Here is a 10,686-nt window from a genome sequence, read left to right as displayed (position 1 = left end):
TGAGTTGGGTCTTAGTTGTGGCACAGGGGATCTCCGTTGTGTCATGAGAACCTTTCGTTGCATGCACGTACTCTTTCTAGTTGCAGCACATGGGCTCCGTGGTTGCTGCGTGCATGCTTAGTTGCTCCATGGAGTGTGGGAATCTCAGTTCCCCATCCAAGAATAGAACCTGCGTCCCCTGCATTACAAGGAAGATTCTTAACCACTGGACCACCAGGGAATTGCTTCTGAAACATTTTTCATATGGTATATCAGACCATCCTGTAGGACCGAGAAGCCAGTTGTCAATAGTGGAGACCAACTTGAGAATGAATATTTATAGTGGCTCCTCCTTCTGGCTTGCTTTGCTCACACTGTCCTTCATACCTTTTCCTTGGAATCCTGTATCTCAGTAAAGGACCCACAGGAGTCTTTCTTCCAAACTCTGCTCTCCATGTTAAGACAAGTGACTAAGTTATAACTCTATCTGCTGTATTTCATGAAAATATGGGTTAAAAGAATCATCCTTTTATGATTCTGAATTTATTTCTAAAATGTTTAAAGAAGTATAAACGTAGGATCAAATTTAATTATACATTTAAAGAAGTGGAACAGCCTTAAAACTGTATCCATTAATTCTTCCTTCCTTGTCTCCTTTTTATGACCATTCTGAGGAAATGTTTTTAAGACATTTGGTAAGACACACATTCAGAGAGTGACTGCAGCCTGTGGATCCTGGCATTAGAATCATTGGTACCATCACAGACATTCCCTCCCGGAACTCTTCTTTTCCTGCCCCACAGCCTATGGTGATGCCATTTACTAACCTGCATAAATTATAGACAGATATCAACTTGTGGGTTTCCCAGGTGACTCAGCGGTAAAGAATCCACCTGCCAATGCAGGAAACACGGGTTTCATCTCTGGGTCAGGAAGATTCCCTGGAGAAGGAAATGGTGATCCACTCCAGTATTCTTGCCTGGAGCATCCCATGGACAGAGGAGCGTGGAGAGCTACAGTCCGTGGGGTTGCAAAGAGTCAGACACAACTGAGTGACTAAACAACAACATATAATGTGTGTCTGGGAATTTACTTTTTATATCCTACAGCAATAAGAACATAAAAAAAAATAAACAAAAAAATAAGGGTGAAGGAAAAAATGAGGGAAAAAATAATAATGCCACAGAGCTTATGTAATAACCACAAAGGCACGTCAGTTGTATGTGTGCATTGTAACTGTATGTGTGTTTCCTAGTTGCCAAAGAAAAAAGATATATATGTGTATATGTGTGTATATATATATATATATGGAACGAGCAATGATAGTTATTATGCCTATAAAAAAAATTTACCTTCTTTCCAGGAGATGCAGAACCTGTATTGTATCAAGATCTAAGGAAAATTTCTCTGGTGTCTCCACAGAAGAGGTGAGTTTTATATGGCTGATTAATATGTTCCATGACGTACCTGCCACACAGGTAAGAAGGACTTCATAGGACTATTTCTTTTAGCCTCCTTTGGTGTTGTCTAGGCGGCACTCTGACAGCCTCATTGACTGAGCAGGCCAAGAGCAACTCATCCCTGGGACCAGCTTCAATAAATAGGATTTCTCCCACGTGAACGTTTGATGAGAACTGAGTCAGCTTGGAGTTTGCTGGGAGTACAGTTGAAGTCTTATTGGATGCCACATCATTTAAATATGCATACCCTCATATGATAAGCACTTAAACTCTCTAGTACTGCTTCAGGTGTTTGGGTGAAAAATGAGTGATTTGGTCACTGGTGAAAGGGGACCACGTTGTCTGGACAGCAGAGAGTGCTTTGACATCTCTCACATTCCCTTTTGGGAATCTCCCCTCTACTAACATGCTGTTTAACTGGTATTTGAATTTTGTTCCATATTATGCATCTCAGTCTTTGTGATGCATCTGTGGGGGTCTGATGTCAAGCAGGTTCACCGCTTGAAGTATTTTCTGCCTTTTTTCAGGGGTATGAGCTGATTCATTGGTAGGTTCCCCCAGTGACGTGAACGTGGTCAGAGGAGGGGAGCTGTCTGCTGCAAGTCTGTGTTCTGCCAGACTTGAAGTGCAGCCTCCAGGAATGGGCGTCATACGGAGAGTATGGACACATATTTTGCACACCTGCTTTGGAAATTATTTCCATTCCATCAGGAGTGCATTTTTCACAATATCTCTTTGAAGGGAGGTGATGTCAGCACCGCTTTACAGACAAGGATCTGACAGATACTCATATTGGAGAAGAATTCTGAAGTTAAAACTTCTCATTGAGTAACATACATTAAAAAAAATTTTTTTTTCCAAGATAGTCTTTTTCTTGACTTGTGTCTGTGGTTGGAAACCTTTTAAAACTAACTCAAATCTCAAATTTTCTGTAGTTTTTCTTGACCTCTGTTTTTAAAGAATTTATTTTTTTGGCCATACTGGGTCTACGTTGCTGCTCAGGCTACTCTCTGGTTGCAGTGCTAGGACTTCTCATTGCACTGGCTTCTCTTATTTCGAAGTTCAGGTTCTAGGGTGTGTGGGCTTCAGTGCTTGTGGCTCCCGCGCTCTAGAGCACAGGCTCAGTAGTTGTGGTGCATGGGCTTAGTTGCTCTGCAGCCTGTGGGATCTCCTGGATCAAGGATCGAACCTGTGTCTCTTGCACTGGCAGGTGGATTCTTTACCACTGAGCCACCAGGGAAGCCCTCCTGACCTCTTTTGGTTGAGTAAAAATTTTTATTCCTTCTGGCTTCAGTGGAGCTCTATATGAACATTTGTTTTGGCATGTTTTATTTTATAGTTAATTGCTGTTGTGATTCTTAAGGTTGGGGTCAGTCCTTTATCATCTCTGTAAGCCTGTTGCATTGCACGATATTTGAACAGAGACCCTAGAGAGTTCTTTACTATGACCTGCCTCTACTGATCAGTTTCTGGTGAGATATCATTATATGCACAAGATCCCATTGGAGAAACCAAGAGTTATTTTTATGACAGGCAGTGGAAACCATTTTGACCTTCTTAACCTTCTAAGAAAGTAAGAAATTTCACTGCTCACATGAGAATGCTAATGAAGTCATATGTTTGCAGTGGGGAAGATAGGCAATTCCACATTGCCGTTCCCTCTCCTGACTGATACCTTAAAAGCAGATGCTAATAAAATGCAAACACGGTTTTAAATAGAATTGCATTATTGTGTCGTGACCCACTTGCCTGTGTGTTGACAGAGGGAACGCATAAGGAGCTATAGTGTCTGCAAAGTAGCCCCTGCGCAGACAAGCAGTATTCCAGCCATCAGCTTGCCTTTGTCAAATGGTAAAGGTGACTTCTATTGAAGACTAAAGCCATTTATCCCATCTTTGAGGAGCTGGTGCGTCTCCTGTCTCCCCTACCTACTGAGTAGGATAATATAGGACTCTCAGTACCTGAGAGTTAATGGTAGGCTTAGTAGAGAAGAGTGGTTGTGATCTTTCAGGTGGAGAAATTTGGGTGGATTAAGTGGCTAGTCATTGTTAGAAAAGGTAAGATTGAAGGGAGAAAAGCAGTTTCAGTAAAGGAAGATGGAAAAAGGCCACTGAACCTTGACTGAACCAACTCTTAGCCTGTTAGCTTGAGGGCTGAAAACTGCTGGAAAAAATCTAAGAGATTCTCAAAAACAGGGGCATGTGTTACTCCCCTTTGTATCCCTGAGATTAAACAGAGATTATCAAGCAGATGGTAGGCACTGTGAAATGTGTAGGAAATGGCACAGTGGAAGGTCATGGGCTTTGGGATCAAACAGATTCATGTGCAGATTTTGATTCTACCACTTTTCATCTGCATGTCCTTGGGAAACCTACTTAACCTATCTGATCTTCAGTTACTTTGTATATAGAAATGGAGATAGTACATGTTGCATAGATTTTTGTGAAGATTAAGTGAGGTCTTGTCAGAAAGTGCCAACATAGAGAAGTTGCCCAAGAAATGACAGTGTATTTGATGAGTAAATTTTTGATGACTAGAGATCAGTGTCTCTTTTTCCTTATATGAAATATGTTCTTTTATAATTTTTTTGTGAAGGATAAAATGATTATAAAAATTTCTACACAGGACCTAGGATAGATGAAGCAAAACTAAAAAAAATACTGTGGGAGGAAACACTCTATCTGATTTTAACACATATTAAATATCTATTGTAGAATCTGGAGTTAGACTCATACGAATATGCCCAACTAATTTTTAATTGTTTTTTGAATTTTTTAATTGTGGTAAAAAACACATAACATAAAATTTATCATCTTAACCATTTTTAAGTGTACAGTTCAGTAATGTTAAGTATATTCATATTGTGCAAACATCTTCAAAACTTTTCCTCCCCAACTGATTTTTGACAAAAGTACAAAAACAATTTAATAGAGGAAAGTTAATTTCTTCAGTGAATTATATTGGAGCAGTTGGACATTCATAGGCATAAAACTGAACTCAACCTCACACTTTATACAAATACTAATTAGCAATGGATCATAGGCTTAAATGTAAAATGTTAAATTATAAAAGTTTCAGTTAAAAAAAAAAGTAACTTTTGGGGATCTAAGACTGGGTAAGGATTTCATAGATTTGGCTCCAAAAGCATGATCCATAAAAGAAAAAATGGATAAATTGACCTCATAAGAATTAAAGACTTTGCGAAGGACCTCATGATGAGGACAAGGAGTTGCAGGCTGGGAGAAAATATCTGCAAATCACATATGTCATGTAAGACTAGTGTTGAAGATATGTAAAGACTCTTAAAGGTCAATAGTAGAAAACACAATCCAATAGAAATGGGCAAAAGACATGAACAGACATCTCACTGAAGAGTCTATACACACAACCAATAAACACGAGGAATATGTTTGGCATCATCAGCCATTCAGTTCAGTTCAGTTCAGTTGCTCAGTCGTGTCCGACTCTTTGCAACCCCATGACTCACGGCACGCCAGGCCTCCTTGTCCATCACCAACTCCCAGAGTTCACTCAAACTCATGTCCATCGAATCAGTGATGGCATCCAGCCATCTCATCCTCTGTCGTCCCCTTCTCCTCCTGCCCCCAACCCCTCCCAGCATCAGAGTCTTTTCCGATGAGTCAGCTCTTCACATGAGGTGGTCAAAGGACTGGAGTTTCAGCTTTAGCATCAGTCCTTCCAATGAACACCCAGGACTGATCTCCTTTAGAATGGACTGGTTGGATCTCCTTGCAGTCCAAGGGACTCTCAAGAGTCTTCTCCAACACCACAGTTCAAAAGCATCAATTCTTCGGCACTCAGCTTTCTTCACATTCCAACTCTCACATCCATACATGACCACTGGAAAAACCATAGCCTTGACTAGATGGACCTTTATTGGCAAAGTAATGTCTCTGCTTTTCAATATGCTATCTAGGTTGGTCATAACTTTCCTTCCAAGGAGTAAGCGTCTTTTAATTTCATGGCTGCAGTCACCATCTGCAGTGATTTTGGAGCCCCCCAAAATAAAGTCTGACACTATTTCCACTGTTTCCCTATCTATTTGCCATGAAGTGATGGGACCAGATGCCATGATCTTAGTTTTCTGAATGTTGAGCTTTAAGCCAACTTTTTCACTCTCCTCTTTCACTTTCATCAAGAGGCTTTTTGGTTCCTCTTCACTTTCTGCCACAAGGGTGGTGTCATCTGCATATCTGAGGTTATTGATATTTCTCCTGGCAATCTTGATTCCAGCTTGTGCTTCTTCCAACCCAGCATTTCTCATGATGTACTCTGCATAGAAGTTAAATAAGCAGGGTGACAATATACAGCCTTGACGTACTGCTTTTCCTATTTGGAACTAGTCTGTTGTTCCATGTCCAGTTCTAACTGTTGCTTCCTGACTTGCATATAGGTTTCTCAAGAGGCAGGTCAGGTGGTCTGGTATTCCCATCTCTTTCAGAATTTTCCACAGTTGATTGTGATCCACACAGTCAAAGGCTTTGGCATAGTCAACAAAGCAGAAATAGATGTTTTTCTGGAACTCTCTTGCTTTTTTGATGATCCAGTGGATGTTGGCAATTTGATCTCTGGTTCCTCTGCCTTTTCTAAAATCAGCTTGAACATCTGGAAGTTCACGGTTCACGTATTGCTGAAGCCTGGCTTGGAGAATTTTGAGCATTACTTTACTAGCGTGTGAGATGAGTGCAATTGTGCAGTAGTTTGAGCATTCTTTGTCATTGCCTTTCTTTGGGATTGGAATGAAAACTGACCTTTTCCAGTCCTGTGGCCACTGCTGAAGGAAATGCAAATTAAAGCCACAAAGAGATATTTCTACACACTTATCAGGATGGCAAAATAAAGCAACTTAGCATGCACACATTTTGGCAGGGGCTTAAAAATAAAAAAGCAAATGGGTTTCAGAGATGCAGTGTTTAAGAAGACTAAGGAATTTGCAGTCTAGTTGGGAAGAAATCTACAGCTTCCTGGTGGGCTGCTGTGTGTGGGGTCGCAGAGAGTCGGACATGACTGAAGTGACTCAGCAGCAGCAGCAGCAGCTACAGCTTCCAGGGCAGCATTGGCCAATAGTTTTCCTTGAAGCTGAATATGTCTGTATCTGTGCTGTCCAGCCTCCTGGTCACAGTTCACCTACAGGTAGTGAACACTTGATATGCAGATCATGTGACTGAATTTTACATTTTATCTAATTTTGAGGAATTAAAAAAAATCATTTGGCTGCACCCCACAGCATGTGGGATCTTAGTTTCCCAATTCAGGATCCAGTTCACACCCCCTTCACTGGAAGCATGGAGTCTTAACCACTGGACCACCAGGGAAGCCGCTGAGTAATTAGAATTTAATTTACATAGTGCATGTGGCTAGTGCTGCTGTACTGGACAGTGTGGAGAAGCGGTGCGTTCAGGAAGCAGGAGGAAGCATTTCGAGCATAGGCAGCTCAAGGAGGTTGACCCAAACCATGTTTTCTCACTGAAACATGGCAAGTTTAGATCAGATCAAACAAGTTTTTGGTTGGAATCTTGGAAGTCACTGACTTAGATGGCTTCAAAGAAAAACTTGGAATTGCTGTGGAGAGGTGGACTCAAAAGACATTACTTTCCCCACTACTTAGGGCAATGACTTTACACTGGGGTTATGCATAATGGTGACCCATGGAGGAGAAATGAAAGAGATAATATGAATATAAAATTATATGTAGCAGTATTGACCAGAATGGAATATCATGTAACTTTGCATCCCCCAGTTGGTACATCACACATGCCTTGAGATCCTTTAGTCCTACAGGGGTACACAGTAGGTGCATGGAAGGATTTCTGCTCTGCTGGTAACCTGAATCTGAATGTCAAGTGGCTCTTGCCCTAACCATGGGATGCCGAACCCTTTCTGGGTCTTGATAAGAGGGTCGGACTAGTGATTTTAAGACTCTTTCTAATTCTCAGGTTTTACTTATTTTTTATTTTTATTTATTTAGCAAGCACACTTTAATCCATCAAATGTGAGAACAGTCTGTTTTTTAGGTGCAAAGACTTTCCTCCCCAGCCCTCGTGTGTGTGCTAAGTTGCTTCAGTCGTGTCTGACTCTTTGCAACCCCATGGACTGTAGCCTTCTGTCCATGAGATTCTCCAGGCAAGAATTCTGGAGTGGGTTGCCATGCCCTCCTCCAGGGGATCTTCCCCAGCTAGGGATTGAACCTGTGTCTCATACATCTCCTGCATTGGCAGGTGGGTTCTTTACTGCCGCCTGGGAAGCCCCCTCCCCAGCATACCCCATCTCAAAATGGTGAAAGTAGAGTGCTGAACTGTTATTCAGAAAGTCATAAGGGAAATCCCATTTTGGGTCTTATCTGAATCGTGATACCATAAATGCAATATTTGAATCTTTTTTTGGGGGGGAGGCATGAAGTATATCTTGCATGATCTCAGTTCCCTGACCCAGGGATTGAACCCAGCCCACGGCAGTGAAAGTGCTGAATCTTAACCACTAGACCGCTAGGGAGCTCCCAATATTTGATATTTAAAAGAATAAGAAAACCAGACTTTATCCAAGAATGATCTATTGCAGAAGATGAATTTTTCCTCGAGTGCCTTTGAGGGTCATGGCTTCACCAAGATGTGTTAAGCTTAATAAATAGTTTGTGTCTATGGGGGCACTTTCAGGTTTCTTCGGGTAAGAAACTCTGCTCCTGCTGGTAACCTGCATCTGAATGTCAAGTGACTCTAGCCCTAACCATGGGATGCCTTCACAGTAGCTCCAAAAGTGCCCTCAGTGTCCCTATGACTCAAAAGAACCAGGAGACATAATTTCTGCTGGCTTCTGGGGTGACACTTCAGGGATTGGGTTTGCAAAGGAGAATACTTTCAAAAGAGATCATGTACGTTAGGCCTCTTTTTCCCAGGGACCCAGCACTTAACTGTCTATTTCCTGTGAAGAGCACATGGGGGAACTGAGGCTTGTCTTCTCAGGATGCACGGAGATCCCTAACTCGCAGACTGACTGGTGCAACCTCCCTCTGTTCTCTCTGCTAATTAGACTTCCTCCCTTGAGTTAGAGGTCTGGGCATTTAACGGATGAAATGGTGAGCAGCTGGAGAAGGCTGCACTCTTTGATGGAATTAAGTCCCAGAGATCCCCAAGGAGAGGTTTGGTGAGGGAGCCCTTGGTTGTTAGTCAGGAGGTAGGTAGGCTGCAGCTGGAAATTTTCACGGCTAAAAATCTTTACTCAATGGGAGGCTGTAAGCACAACCCGTCCTAGATAAACACAGAGCAGGGAGCAGGCTGATCTCCCCTGCACCGCTTGGTCTGTGTGTTTACCTTGAGCTGGCTGGGTGAGTTTGGCTCATCCAAGAGCTGAGTGCACGGACAATTGAGGGTTTCAGAGCAGTTGAGTTTGTGTGCATTTAATATCATGTATAATTTCATTTAGAATTTGGGGTTTTATTTTAGATTCTCAAGACAATTCATAGAGTCAATATAACATGGTAGATCAAACATTTTACCCAGTTTAAATGTTCCCCTCACGAAAATGGGTACTTTCAGTAAAGGGAGTTGACTACAAAAATTGGCAAAGGACACTTGGGACTTGATTTTATGTTTCTAGCTGTTGTTGTTGTTGTTTTTTTTTCTTTTTCTCTGAGTCAAAGGGAACCTAAACTGATGTCCTAGTCAGCTGAGACAGCTGCTGCTTTGTCATTTTCTGTCTTGGACTTTGACGTTCTCTTTCTTTTGGCTCTAAGTGTGTGTGTGTGTGTGTGAATGTTTTTGTGGGAGACAGAACCTGAGAGGAAGTCTCTCTGCGTTCTTCTCCCTTTGAGTTCACCGGTTTGTATTTTTGATCTAGTAATTTCTTCGGGCTAGTTTCTTTCTTGGCCAGTGTACTGCCCCTGTTCAGTACTTAATCATTACACCATGGAGGGACTAAAGCAATGTGATGAAGGGGTCCAGCTGATTTAATGGTGTAGAAGCCTTTTTCAGATTTGACTTGCTTCCTTGGTGGCTCAGACGATAAAGAATCTGCCTGTAGTGCAGGAGACTTGAGTTTGATCCCTGGGTCAGGAATATCCCCTGGAGAAGGGCATGGCAACCCACTCCAGTATTCTTGCCTGGAGAATCCCATGGACAGAGGAGACTGGTGGCTACAGTCCATGGGGTGGCAAAGAGTTGGACATGACTGAACAACCAAAACTTTCATGAAGCCACTTTAGAGCTTATGAACAAAGTATAGATTATTGCTTTGAGATACCCTCTACTTGTGTCCTAACAATGAATTTTTATGCTAAAAACATCAGCAGTAAGGAACCATTATGAATTGTGGGTCTATACACGTTTTCCACTGATTATTTTTTTATGTTACCACCATGCATTCTTCATTGTGTGATTGAAATAAATCTTTGTGAATGTAGGGACCCCTTATCCAGCTCAAGTCATTAATTCTTTTGACTGTGGACCTTCTTCATTAATTACCTATTTAGGAAGTGAATTTTCTCATGTCCATTTATAATCTTACAGAGAACTGTAGAAGTTTTAGGAAAATTTGTTCAGTTGTTTGGGAGCTTTCCAAATGCAAAAGCAAAAAAGTATTTGTCAGCCATTCAAAAAATTATTCAAATCATCTGTTGTACTCAGAAACCTTGAAAATAGATCAATTTACATATGACATTTATTATAGCTATTTATAGTTTGATTTACAAAATATGCTCAGCATGCAAACTTGCTAGATGCATACTAAAAGAATGAATGCTTGAAGGAATTTTTAGCAAAAGTTTAACTGAACTCCTGCTCAGCCAGGCTTGGTGGAAATGTGTGTTCTTGACTTGCATATGTTTTGTCTCAAAAAAAGATAAATGAATATGCCTTTACTAAAAGAAAGTATTATATATTGTAGGATTTAAATGGGGGTTTTTACCTTGCATTCTATTACTTCTCTCATTAAATTCTAGAGTAAGTAATGCCATGTACTGCAGAAAATACAAAGGAAATGTAAGACATGACCTCTTCTTTTGGAATCCTGCAGTTCAGTTAGGGAGATACGGCTAGCGTGTATGAAACTATCATCACGATCAGCAAGACAGTGTATAATCAGATGGAACATTGTGAGGTATGGATTGAAATTACCAGAGAACTTCAGAGAAGGGGGGAAGAATGTGGGTTGAAATGATCAGAGAAAAAGAATTAGTGTATCAGTTGGGCCAACTTGGACAACTTAACATTCAAGCTTCCTAGATTCATCTGTC

At 41.2% G+C, this 10,686-nt stretch overlaps 1 long non-coding RNA gene across 1 annotated transcript in view; it reads left to right on the top strand.

The window, feature by feature from the left end:
• Positions 1-1,333: 1,333 nt before the first annotated feature.
• LOC132344058 (uncharacterized) overlaps positions 1,334-10,686 on the top strand; it is a 55,272-nt gene continuing 45,919 nt past the window's right edge. Inside the window, exon 1 of the long non-coding RNA XR_009493155.1 lies at positions 1,334-1,406. This is a non-coding gene — a long non-coding RNA (uncharacterized lncRNA). The remainder of the gene's footprint in view (positions 1,407-10,686) is intronic.

Source organism: Bos taurus, chromosome 27, assembly GCF_002263795.3.
Source record: "Bos taurus isolate L1 Dominette 01449 registration number 42190680 breed Hereford chromosome 27, ARS-UCD2.0, whole genome shotgun sequence".
Lineage (NCBI taxonomy): Eukaryota > Metazoa > Chordata > Mammalia > Artiodactyla > Bovidae > Bos > Bos taurus.
This window is presented reverse-complemented; position numbering and strand designations above follow the sequence as displayed.